This window comes from Anas acuta, chromosome 19 (genome assembly GCF_963932015.1).
Source record: "Anas acuta chromosome 19, bAnaAcu1.1, whole genome shotgun sequence".
Taxonomy (NCBI): domain Eukaryota; kingdom Metazoa; phylum Chordata; class Aves; order Anseriformes; family Anatidae; genus Anas; species Anas acuta.
The window spans coordinates 6,434,145-6,447,203 of record NC_088997.1 but is presented as its reverse complement, the minus strand read 5'-3'; the positions used below and the strand labels follow the sequence as shown (position 1 = coordinate 6,447,203).

Here is a 13,059-nt window from a genome sequence, read left to right as displayed (position 1 = left end):
GTGACACTGGAAAATGTACTTGTGAAAGTCGGGAGGTTGGCTGAAAGTCGTTTGGTGTTTGTTCCCCGTCTGTGCTAGGGCCTGGTGTGATCAGGAGCTGGGGAGCCAGGGACATGTCCTGCTCTCGGGCATCCATTGCTTACAGGGAATGTCACCTACTTTTTGTCTTGTCATCACTAGCAGGGCTCAGGCTGCACCTCTTCTCTGATGAAGCAGAGCAGTTCTTGTGTTACCGGTCCCTTCAGCTCTGAAGATAATCATCTTGGGAGCCCTTCCAGGAGGAATGGCTGCTCTGGCCTGACATGCAGAATTCGGGCACCATCAGCCTAACTTCAAAATTTGTCTTCCTGGGAATCCCATAGGAGAGTATTTCTTCACTTCTGTTTGGCTTTGGCTATTACTTGAGTAAAAGACCTTGGACTGAGAAGCATCAGGGCCTTTTGAAACCTATTTTAATCATCCAAAGTCAGCTTGACCTCCAGGTTGGCATTATTGGTTTCATTTACCTGCAGGCTTTTTTTACTGACCACTCCAAAGCCAGGTCTATTGGCAGGTTTCTCGTTCAAACCCAGCTTACAATGTCTGTTGGAAGCACAATACATCTTTGCAGAAGTTTCCTCAGGGCTCCCATCTTTGCACCCGTGCACCCCTACCCACATCCATGGGGCATCCAGGAGGGAAAACGTGCCCGTCAAACTTCTTCCTGCAACTCACCGTGCCTGATCCTTTCGCTCTGCCCCTTGTCCGCCCCAGGGAGATCTTCTTGCTGTGCCCCACAGTGGCCAGAGTCTCATGCAGCTCACGAAAGGAGCCTCTTTCTGTGGCTCAGCTGCTGAACGAGGGCAGCAGAGGTCCTACATGATGCTACGAGCTTGCTCCTTCCCCTTGCAGCACCTTGGGCTTGGAGGCTTCCCTCCGTCCTGCTCTGCAGGGCAGGAAGGCGGGCACAGGCTCCAAAAAGCCCCCCCCCAGCAGCAGAGTTGTTTAAAGATGCTGATCAGAGTCATGGTGCCTTTAAGGACTTGAAGTCTAACTCTGGAGTTGCCAACTTGCCTGGCATTTAGGCGAGGATCTCAGGGGAAAAGGCAGGAGGTGTGGCTGGGGGAGACCTTTGGCAGATAAGTTTTCAGCAGCTCATTATCAGCTGAGGAGATTTCAATGCATGTGAAATACGAAGCTGCTAATTTGTATTTTAATATTCCTCTTGTGTCCCATCAGCTGTATAAATTAAGTAAATTCAATCAAAGGCTATCCCTTATCTATTGCCTGCGTGTGCCTTGCCGGGGTGCTTCAGAGAGCTGGATCTGTTACAAAGCGAGAGGGGAAGGGAACAGAAATCTGAGATCTCTCCCGATATATCAAAGTCAGGCGGAGGGAGAGCATTGATCGCAAGTAACTAGACAACAGCCTGTGCAATAAAAAAAAAGAGAGAGAAAGAGGAAGAAGAAGCAGTCAGAACAATCTCTCTTTTCTCTTCCCTTTCAGCATCCTCAGCTTTGAATTACAAGTGAATGAGAGCTGACTTATTCCTTTTTTAAGGGAGAAATGCACGCACAGGAGTCAGGGTAGGTAGAATTATGGCTCCCTTGGCCATCGTAGATTGGCCCCCTTGTGTGTGTGTAGTATTTTGTATTACAGTTTATGGGGCTAACTTTAATGTCTTAATATATATGTGCAGTGTGCCAGAATTACAGCTGGAGGGGGAACCATAACTTTGAACTTCCTGACTTTTGTGCGTGTAAAATCTCAGCTGTAATGTTAATTTACTCGAGGTTTTTTGGTTGCTGTTGTTGTTAGCCATCCCCCCTCTTACCCCCCCCCCCCCCTCAATTTCTTTATAGATCCAAGAAGGACGAGAAGAGGGAAGTGGCAGCATGCTTATTTGATGCTGCAAATGATACGCCGGTGCCGGTAATTTCTAGGCAGGCTGCAGCTGTCGGTGCTGCAGGCAGGGAGATGGAAGTGCAAAGGCTGCTCCAGGCTCAGAAGAAGAAAAGCCAGGCCTGGCTCAGTGCCTGGCAGGGGCGCCAGGGCAGGAGGGGTGCAGGGTGGGAACAGGACGATTTGGGAAGGTTTGGTGCTGCTGTTAACACTCACATAAATTCAGGGCTGTGGGACGCAGCTTGTCTTCCCCACGGGAGCGCAGGGCAAGGCAAGCAGAAGGGTGGCAGATCTTCTGCTGGGCTTAATGCTAAAGCAAGGAGAGCCTGGGCTTATTTAGCCCTGCCAGCACCATCTGATGGGCCTCGCTGGTTAATTGGGAGCAGCCTGAGCCCTCCCACTGAAGCAGGGCAGCTCCTGCCTGCAGCTGGATGCTGGGCGCTTCCCCAGCCGAGCAGGTCGCCTGGCATTTTAAAGGCTTTTCCATTCCTTTTTGCAGTAATAAAAAAATAAATAACACTTAGAAAGACATCAAGCTTTAAGTGACGAAATTGGAGCCTTGAACGATGTATCTATCTGGTTTCCTGCGTCTCCATCCCATGCTGCTTCCCTAATGACTAGTTCAGAGAAGGCACGAGTGGAGCTTTTCTCCTCTGCTCAGCTGCTTCTCTTCACTTCGTTCATCGGCGCCGCCGAGTTTTCAGGTCCCTAATTCTCTGTTGAATGCACTTGAAATCAGCTCAACAGCTTTGAGGGAGGGACAGACTGACAGGTGGACAGACACGCGCTGATTGCTCCACTGTTATTTTCTTCAGCAAGATGATTGGAAAATAGATTAAGGTAAATATGACCACTGTGCCCAGGAGCCTTGCAGAAACCTTGCTCCTCTCTCCTCCTAAAAGCCCCCTCTCTGCCATCCCTGCCCACATCCTGTCCTGCCCCAAATAATTAAGAGCACTGAAGTTCTGGTTCCCTTCTCACACGGCAGTCCTGAAAGCAGCAAAGGAACCCCCAGAGTCTGGCCCCGACACAAGCAAGAATGCAGAGGAAAGAGAGAAACCCCAGCAAAACCACGCTGCCTGGCAGAGAAATAACCGCGCTTCCTCTCTCTCTGTTCCCCTCTCCCAACTGCTTAGAAATGCTGAGCGTTCGCTGGCTGCCTCTGAATCCCCCTCCAGACAAAACCGCAGCATAATGAGACGTGGAAGGAGCGAGCCACTCGCCTAAAGACACCACTTCTTTCCTCCCCTCCTCGCCCTGCAAGGTGGGGGGAAGCTCAGAGGCGCCCGCGCTGCCCCAGAGCCCTTCGTTTAAGCAGCGTGCAGCAACCACCACGCAACCCTCCCAAGGATTTCAGCTCATTTTCCCCAAGGCTGGTGTAGCATTAAGTTCTTATATCCAAAAGCAGCCTTTCAAATTGCTGCCTGGTGCGTTACATAAATCCTCACCAGGATCCTCGGAGACTGCAAGCAATTACACTAGGTGCTGAGGAAGCAAGTGAGAGCTCAGAGAAAGGTTAAAGGAAGAAGAAGAAAAACAGAAACAACAAAAATCCCAGCCCTGGTAGCAGCTTGGAGTGGGAGGGAAACCCACATGCCGAGCCAAGGCAGCGTGACTTGCGTGGAAATCACATCTTGGCCCATTCAGGCCAGGGCCCAAGGGAATTTCACCCACATTTAACTGTGATACTATTTGGTGATGACCTGTAGAGCTGATATAGGCCCTAAAACAGCAGAAACAGTTGTCATCGGTGGCCCAGAGAGTCTGTAGATGGCTTCTAGAAGCCCATGCTCGTGAAGGCATTATCTGGATGCCCTCCAGCCAGGGACAGTGCCCTCCGTGTAGACCTCCCTATCTCCTCCACTCACCTATCTGGATACGCACAGGTCTCGGGAAGCACTATTCACACCACCTCACCTTGCTGTTCAGCAAGAAATGGCAAGCAGCTGCACTTTGTCGCCCTGCAGCCGGCTGAAGGGGTGAGAGCTCTCCCTGGAGAGCAGTTCAGAGCTCACGCTGACCTGCCCAGGACACTGCCGGAGCCCTTACAGGATCTGTCTGAGATCAAGCGAGGAACCAGCACCCAGAGACTGAACGGAGAGACGTGATGCCCTGGCTGGGTCTGTGGTGCAGAGGTGATGTCTCCGGTCAAGGATCGAGGGTCCTCCGTGCAGAACTCTGGGTGAGCTCCTCGGCCCTGCACGCACAACCACTCTGCTTTAGGTCTGGCTCCAGCTGAGCCACCGTGGGGCTGAAATCAGCTGTAAACACAAGTTGGTACCTTCCCTGCCTTCCCATTTCCCCTCAGGGCAATAATCTCCATTAGCGAACGTCTCCAAAATGCTTCCAGCTCAGCGTGTGGAGCCTGATGTCTCCAAAGCCTCCCCCGCACTTGATGCAGAAGTGCTGTTTTCCCAGAGCTGCCCAGTGCCTAATGCAGGCGAGTCCGCTCTCCCTGGTGCTTTGCTCCCCGTTAGTCCCGTAATGCTCTTATCCTTCACAGCCTGACAGCTCTTCTGCCCAGCCTATAGGTAACTTCTTTTTTTTTTGGGGGGGGGGGTTAGGGTTGCAGTGAATACATCAAGTAGATTTAACAGGGCTGCCCAAATTCACAGTGCTCATAACACATGCGTTTCCCTAATAGACAGAGGCATGGATTTAACTGTCAGGCAGCTGCATTAAGAAAATGGATAGCGGATCCTGGAGACATCCGAGCTCTGAGCGGAGAAGGAAGTGTAATCCAGGTACAGTGTGCTGGCAAATGTGTCACTGACTGGTTGGAGAATCTGCTGATAACTCTTGGTCTTACCTATCCCCTGGTGGCACGGCAGGTGCTGATAACCTGCTGTAAGAGGGGAGAGCAGCGTGCAGGAAGCCAGAGCAGGAAGGGAGCTGCAGGACGGGAGCCCACGTGCTGACCCCCTGCACTGCTCAGGAGAGCTGCTGGGCAGCAGTGGCCTCAGAGGGATCCCTGGGAGACACCCAGCGCCTGCAGCCAACTGAACTGGATCAGGGCTTTGCTCTCGGCAGGTTTGAACGTGACCTGGGCAAAATCCTGGTCTTGGGATCTGTGGGTCACAGCAAAACCTCGTGCTCGTGCGCTGTGCCTGGCTACAAACTCTCACTTCCATGATATTTAGCCATTTCCCACCTGGCTGCAGGCCCTCTCTGTATTTCTTTCCCCGGTGGGTGTAGGCTGCAGAACGGCCTCGCTCCTCCTCAGCACAAACCGACAAACAAAGCACGAAAGTGGCTGCAGGAAATCTGAGGAAAGCAGGAAGAGAAGGAGAACCTGCAGGCCACATCCTCCCTGGTATCTCCAACCATCTTTGAAAGACTTCTCCCTTCCTTTGGCAGAGCCAGCCAGCCCTTCATCTGGGAACTGCACGAGTCTCAGACAGCTTCAAAGCAGTTGAAGCTTTCACGTTCCCAGCTGTGGGGACTTTCAGAGTCTATATTTAGGCTTTTCTATAGGATAAGGGACAGTCAGCATGGTTTCTGCTGTAGAAAATTGTGTTTCTCCGACCCACTTAAATCCTTAGGATGAGTTAAGAGACCAGTGGATAAAAGGGAATGAGAGAGTATATATACACACACTCCTCCTTTTGAATTTCAAAAGCCTTTTTTTGATAAAGACCTTGACAGAATGCTATCAAGGCACGGTGTTGACCAGGGGGTGCGAGTTAAAATCCCTCTGATAGATTAATGCGGTCGGAGAGAATAGGAAGAAATGGGCAATTCTCAGCAGGGGAAATTGTGATTGTCGAGGGGTTCTGGCAGGTCAGCCTCAGATGGGAATATTGCTCAGTCTATTTACTAATGGCTGTGGCCAGGGCTGACTAGACAGGTAGCTGAGCTTGCCGATGACAAATTTTTTCTATTTGTTTTGAAGACTGAAAGGGAGTGAAGAGTGACTTTAACGGGGATGGGAGCCTGGTGTCCTGATTTCCACCTCTGACTTCAGCTGGCCCAGCTTGGCTGCCGAGAAGTGCCTGTGATTTGCACTCAAGGCCCTTTTGTTTGCAGGCAGCGAGGGAAGCAGACTGGAGAGGGCTCGCGACCGAGCCGGGCTGCTCATTCCCAGCTGCCCACATTTCCCGACGAGCCGTGCTGCTTCGTCTGGCACATTCGGCTGCCATATGGCCCCAATCTGAGGGCTGCGGCCGTGAGTGGCCAAGTCAGGATAGCTTCCCAGCATCGGAGAGGGGTTTCTAATTAGTCTGCAACCCTGCCAGGGTGTTGTGAGAAGGAAGTTAATTAGCAGAAGCCATTTGGACAGCTTGCCAGGGAAGTCAGGCTTGTTCTTCACCTTAGTCTGATTTCTCTGTCTGCTCCTCTGTCCGTCCATCCCCACGCACAGCCCTCTCTCAGCCCATACCTGCCTGTGTCTGTCTGTCCAGCCAGCCAGCATCGTCCTGCTCTTCAGCTCTTGTTCCTAGATAGCCCTTACTGCTTCTCCTGTGGGATCACTGTTAGGATCCTGCTTTTCCCCACGACCAAGTCCTGCTCCCCGGGCTCTGCACGCCGCTGTTTCCCATCACGAGCAAGCCCTGCTGGGCATCTTTGGGTAAGCAGAGCTCCACAAACCCCACTGCTTCTTCAGGAAAAAGCCACCGTGGCTTTGCTGCCTTCTCCAGCCCCTCACCCACTCTCTCTTCGCAATTCCCCCACAGGAATTGCAGCTAAATCGAATTAGAGTAATTAACTTTTGGTCACACTTTTAATTGAGTGTCAGGAGGGAGAAAAAAGATGAGAAGTTAATTGAGATGAAAGGAGATGACATCAAGCAACAAACTCCGGTTAATGCGTGTTGGTGGAGCCTGGATGAGTGTTCATGGTGGTCATGGCAAACCTTTCACGTCTTGTTCATACACCTCGTGTCAAACCACTGCCTGGGTTTGGGGAGGGGTCCTCCTCTCAGGAAGGGGCTGTTGGGATTGGATCATCTGGTCGGTTTTACTCTCCAGCTCTTTTTTTTTTGCACCAGGTTGATAATTGCACAGTTTCACATCTAGGCTGTGTGAATTTTAATCGGACAAACTGTTCCAGCCTGATAGGCTCCAAACTGTGTCATAAACTCAAACAAGAGGGTGTTGTGCTGCTCTGGTAGGACGTGGCAGAGACCTGCTCTGTCCTCTAAACAAGGGTGGCAGCCTTACCCCACGTCACAGCTTCAGGACCTTCTGACACTTCGATCTGCTCCGGGATTTATGGGAGGGAAGATGGTGTCTCATCTGTTAAATGAAGTGCCTCAAATAAAGACTCTCATTTCTATTTATTAAGACAGTTATTATATAATAATTAAGCACCAGTTGCTGACACAAAACGTATTTATGGAGGTTTAACAACTGCAGGCAGGGAGAGATAAATAGATGCTGCAGAAGTGATTGGGGTTTCACATATTGCAGCTATCCATTAAACCTCGGGGAGAGGCAGAACTTGGTGCTTAGGACACTTTCACAACCCAGGGCTGGATGAACTATTGAAAAGGGAAAGGTTTTTCTGGTAGGGAAAACAGAGCTGCTGTGTTGAGAAAAGGCACTTCCCAAAGCTAGGGGAGCCTCGTGCACGAGGCACCCTGAGAGTCGGGCGTCCCTGTCACTCCCTGCTTGTCCTGAAAGCCTCAAGGTCCCAGGTGGGGTTGGCAGCGGGGCTGCATGATGGAAAGCTTCGCCTCCTCTTCCAGGAGTCCTGCTGGGTATCAAGTTCAGGATCCCTGGATGCTTCCCCCATCCCTACTCATCTCACCCATCCAAAACGTGCCCTGATTTTGTCCATCCCATTGTTTCCCCTGGTAGCCCGTGGCAGCACACCGTGGCAAGGACTGGCAGTGGTGGGGAGAGGAGGGAGGCCGTGTTTCACAGCAGCTGGCTGTCATGCAGAAGGCTTCAGAAAGCATCCTGGTTTCTTGCCTGCTGGGCTAATCCCAGGTCGCTCTGGCTGAGCTGTGCTCCTGGAGAGGGGAGAGGACAGTAAAGGGTACCGGGTCTCTTGAAATCCTCCTCTAATTAAGATGTGCTGCTCATTATAAGCAAGCCAGGGGATGAAGGAGAACAGCTCACTGCCTCCGACGAGGTCTCCGGAGCTGTGAGGGGCGGTGGTCTCAACTCGAGTCCCACTGCAGCTTCTCGCTATGACCCTGGCAAAAACCTTTCCTTGCGCACCACGAGCAGCCCCCAGAGATGCCCTCTGCAACCTCTCCTCGTCTGGAACAGGTCCCACCAAACACAGCAGGGTACAAACGTGCAGAAATGCCTGCCCTTCCTTCGTGCCATCATCGCCGAGACCTCGTGGGGCTGTGCTGGCGTTCGCCTCCTCCGACAGCCCAGCTCCGCTGCAGCAGCCGAAAGGGAGGGGGTAACGGGGAGGATGGGGAAAGCAGGGGAAACGTGAAACAGAAAGCTCTCTGCAGCTTGGTATTAGGCAGGGATTTGGGAAGGTTGGGAAGATATAAAAAGAACTTGAGAGATGTGTTTTCTCTGGGATTAAGACCGCAGAGTCCATCTCGCTGTGGTTTTAGCTGCCTGGAGGCTGTGTAACACAGCAGCTTCAAAGTGGAAATCTGCAGCAACGGGAAAGGAATGGTGTTTCCTCTGCTTGCCCCCCAGCCCCGCCGTCCCACTGCACTCTGACAGGGAGAATTTTGTGCAAAACTCAGGATGAGCAATTAATTTTAGAAATACAGCCCTGGTTAGAGGTCAGAGGCAGCTTGGCTCCTGTTGTGTACGATGTGCAGCAACCTGCTGCAAAGCCGGGCCTGCAGAAAACTTCCTTCCTGGGAGACAAGGATGGGGATGGAGTGCTAGAAACAAACACCAGCCGAGAGCATCCCTCACAGCTCTCCCAGTTCCGATGTCCCCAAGGAGCTGCCCTCAGACTGTGTAGCACCCCAGGGAGTCCAGGCAGGAGCTGGGAAGGGACACGCTGTCGGCCTTGTGATGCGGTCGAGATGCTTTCTTCAGCTCTAAAGGACTGAACCGAAGCAGAGAGTGGCTCCTGCTTTGCAGGACTTCTGGCCTTAGAAGGAACCTTATTTTTAAGGCAGCCTTCCTCAGCTGTGGGGTAGGTGCAGTCTGGGCCCATCCGCATTGCCTGGTGGCCCCAAGATCACAGCATCCACACGGGCATCCCGAAGCCTGCCCAGATGCACGTTGGTGGCTATAAAACCACGCACACACACTCTGAGCATCATTTCTCCTTCTTCCTTCCTGGGCGAGTCATTGCTGCAGCATCGCCTTTTTTTTAGAACGTAGTTAAACCCAATAAAATAATCATTATTGCTGCAATTATTTCCAAACAGATTAAATATCTGCCATGCTCCCAGTTACAGTGTAAAACAGGAGGAGCCATAAACCATCTTAGTGCATAAAAACAGGGAGGGGAGAAGGGAGGGATGACATTTCATCTGGCTTCCTCATGGGCCCATGTAGTTACCGGGAACATTTGCATATTTTTAATGCAGTGCCTCTTTAATAAATTCCTCCCTCCAGACACATTAAAAGTGGTGTGCTTGCCTGAACATCACTGAAGAACAGGGAGTGTTAGCGACTTCAGACTCTTATTTTAGCTGCAGAATAAACAAGAGGGGGGATATGTACAGAATTTGGTGGTAGGGGAGGAGTGTAGGTACGGAAAAGGAAGAACAGATCACTTTTTATTTTCTATACCCCATCACAAAATGCCATCTGCTTAATTTTTGACCTTTTTGTTGTCTGACCTCCTTTGAACTTCACCACAATTCTCCAGGGTAATATATTTCCTTTGCATTCGGGGGCAGGATTATTTGCTATTAAATTGGAATTCAGGAAAGAAGGAGACTTAAATTCTTCTCCTGGCCTGTTAATCTTCCGCACGGAGTGAAAATATTGCCTGTAATTACAGGGGGTTTTGGTGTGGCTTTTTTTTTTTTTTTTTTTGGCTTGAGTTCAGGCCAGACCCCAAACTTGCACTTTAAGCCTCTTACGGCAAATACCTCTTTTCTGAGAACAGCCTGTTCTTGGCGTTCCCCTGGCAGACATCTCACCACGGAGGCGCCGTGCCCTGCCTGCCTGCAGCTGGGGGCGAAGGGAAGGGGGCAAACCAGCACTGGGCTTAAACATGCTCTGGGCACAGGAGCGTGACGGCGACTCCAAACGAGCCCAACAAGGTTAAAAAATCCAAATCCGTCCGGAAGATGTTTCATTAACTTGGTGATGGTCAAGGTGAACCTGTCAGCTGAAGGCCAGCAGCGTTGTCCCAAGGGAAGGCCCCCAGGCTGAGTATTTAGTCCTCGATCTCCATAAAAATGCAGTCCAGAAGGAAAGCAGGTCCTTCAGCAGCACAGATGTAATAGAGGTGGGTATCTCTGCTTTGGTATGGGAGCTGCATGGCAGACGTGGTCCACAGCTGTAACTCTGGCCAGTGCAGTGTCAGAGTGATGAGGATGGCTCCTCTGAAACTCTGGTGACTTCTTTTCTCAGATAATAGCTATTTTCCTCAACTTTGTCATCTCTTCCCAGAAAAGTTGCCTTCAGTTTTATCCCAAAACACTTGAAAAGCGGGAGATGGCCAGCCCACAACAGCTGTAATTCAGGCAAAATGGAGCGGTTTCCACCTAGGTAGGCTGACACGATGCCAGACAAGATCTGCAGTCTGGAGGCAGCTCGTTCCTCGTGTCCTTTTTGGGCCAGTGGCTCCAAGTAGACTCCCACCTTCCATGCTGCATTGCAGTTACCATTTCTATGCAAATCCCAGCTACCGAGGGTCAGGGGATATCACAGGATATTACAGGAGAGGGCATCCACAGTCTACCTCTCATGGAGCACTACGGCATCCTCATGGAACTTCAGCATCTTGAGGCTGGCTTGAAAATCCAGCATTCCCAGTGAATCTCCCTGCCCACCTTCCTCTTGCTCCTGGTTCCCGGTTAGCTTAAATGCCACTATCAGATAGATGCTAATAAATCAAGTGGGCTGCATTCCAGGGTCCTTTCTGCGCCGTGCAGATCGTAGCTCTAATTCTGTCTGGCAGGCTGGAGGCCCAGAGAACGCACACCGAATCAGGAACACGGAGAATTTTAGTTAATGCACTCCAGCAAGTTGCTTTCCACAGCACCTCAACTGCCTGTTTTATCAGCAGAACAGAGCACAAGAGAAATTGTAGATGAAACAAATACAGAAAATACATTAAGAGAGTAAGTAATGAGATCTAGGTGAAATTGCATCTTATGAAAAAGTAATCTGCAGCTTAGTGTGCAAGGAGGAGGAATTTGATGGAATGGAGGGGCTCTCAAGAAAGGAATGAAGGAGCACATTACAAACAGACAAAGACAACCAGGTGTGCCATGCAACACGGGGAAGTAGTTAAATTAGGATGTAATGGAAGGGGTTGTTTTAATATTTCCCTTTATGGATATTGGTGTCAATGTTATCTCAGGGAAGGAGAGATTAAGGGAGGAGGAAAAAAGCATGTCTTCTTAAAAAGGCAAATAAATCGTATCGTGGGCAAATTCCGGAGTCCTTCCATCAGCAAGAACAAAGACACAGGGAAACAAAGGCACAAGGAAACCTCCTTGCTGCTTCAGTCTGTATTTCGGTTGTTTTGCCTCTCCCTGCAGCAGGATTTCTGTGCGTTGACCCCAGTGCCTCAGAATACAGCGGGGCGAGGCGGAGAGCAGGGGCTGTGGGACACGAAGAGATCTGTTCTTAAGAGATTTTCCATCTGAGGCTGCTGTATGGAAGGGCTTAGCTGGATGTGCCTTTTCTTCAAGCCTTAAATCCTAGGCAGCCCTCTGGGCTTCCTCTAGGGACAGCAAGAGGCAGAGGCACCTTCCCCAGAGGTTGTGACCCCTCTCCACGTACAGCAAAAGTCCACTGCAGCGAGCATCTTCCCTTAAGCTGCAGAAGGAGCCCAGATGCATGGGTTTTAGGTGGAGAGGTGGATTTGTCCTTAAATGACGATCCTTGGGCACAAAGTCAGTCCATGTCCCAGTGGACCTCCCAGCACAGCGCGGTTCCTGAGGCAGAGGCAGCCCAAATTCAACCTTTTTTCTCCTCGCCCTTCCCTCCTGCGCGCAGCCCTCAGCCTCCAGTGCAAGAGCAACGCCTCCGGTGGCAGAGGCCGTCCACCAGCTGGGGACACTTTGCAACCCGGCACTTACCAGCCTCTTCCTGAGCCATAATTATGTCGTTGACTCATTAGACAGACAAGCTGAGGTCAGGTTGACTTCCCAAGGTCAGTCGGGCGTAGCTGTGAGCAGTGCTTTTGTTTATTCCTCCTCTCTGCTTGCAGAAGGCTGGGGCCGCTAATAAAGAGGAGCGGTGCAGTTAAGTAGTGCCAGTTGCATTTCTCATTAACGAGTCAAGGATTTAAGCTGAAACCTGGGGGGAGATTTATCATTCCTGTGCCCTGGGCTCTGCCTCCTCCTCCAAACCTCTTTTAGGGGAAGTATCTCCTGCCACCAGCAATCCCCGGTGCAACCAGGGTGCCATGCTCCAGCCTTGCAGCCGCAGCTCCCCGCACGGAGCTGTTGTTTGCGGCGTTGTCCCTGCTCTCAGCTGACTACAGAGAGAGTCAAGACCGGGTTCATTTAGTCCAGAGTAGAAATCTTGCTAACTAAAGTTTGATGAGCTCATTTGCTACCTGCATTGCAATCTGGCTCTAACACCTGCCGTTCCCAAACAGGCTGGGAAATGAATTCATTTCACAATGAAGTCGGAGCGGGTAGTTTTCTTTTGTAGTTTTGAATTTTTAGTGCGTGGAGAAATCAGCACTGATTTCATTTGGGACTAAGTGAAAGGCTTTGTTCAACCCCAAATGAAAAGTGGGAGGGTTATACCCTTTCGAGTATGGCTGTGTGTAATGGGAGTCCGTGTGGAACGGGAATGAGCCTGGTGTGCTGAGAATGAGAGCGGTCCCTGGCACAACTCACATGAAAATATTTCAGTCTTGGTTTGTGCGTGTGTGGCAGGGGGAATATTGCTTTTCACTTCAGCTTTTTCAGCTGAATATTGCCAATGCAGATAAATTTGATTTTTTTCACCCAGCCTACATCCCAATGTCACCCACCTCCAGGGGCACAAAGCACCGGCCCAGGGGCCCTCGGCCCCAAGGGAGAGAAGGGAGAGATGTGGCCAGGCCCACAGGAGCAGGGCAGAAGCCACTGCTGGTCTTGCTGGGAGAAAGGAAGCTTAACACATC

General features: G+C 51.0%; 2 long non-coding RNA genes across 3 annotated transcripts; one reads left to right on the top strand and one right to left on the bottom strand.

Annotated features, from left to right (window-relative positions):
- The first annotated feature begins 1,190 nt into the window (after positions 1-1,190).
- Positions 1,191-7,396, top strand: LOC137842183 (uncharacterized). 2 transcript variants are annotated; one of them, XR_011088942.1, is made up of 4 exons: positions 1,191-1,392; positions 1,486-1,565; positions 1,842-2,721; positions 2,870-7,396. It is a non-coding gene; the product is annotated as an uncharacterized lncRNA (long non-coding RNA). The 2 variants fall into 2 exon arrangements; XR_011088941.1 differs by having other exon boundaries at positions 1,842-4,394.
- Positions 7,397-10,738: 3,342 nt separating this feature from the next.
- LOC137842184 (uncharacterized) lies at positions 10,739-12,342 on the bottom strand. The gene is made up of 2 exons (XR_011088944.1): positions 12,020-12,342; positions 10,739-11,875 (listed from the first exon to the last, which is right to left on the bottom strand). It is a non-coding gene; the product is annotated as an uncharacterized lncRNA (long non-coding RNA).
- Positions 12,343-13,059: the final 717 nt, after the last annotated feature.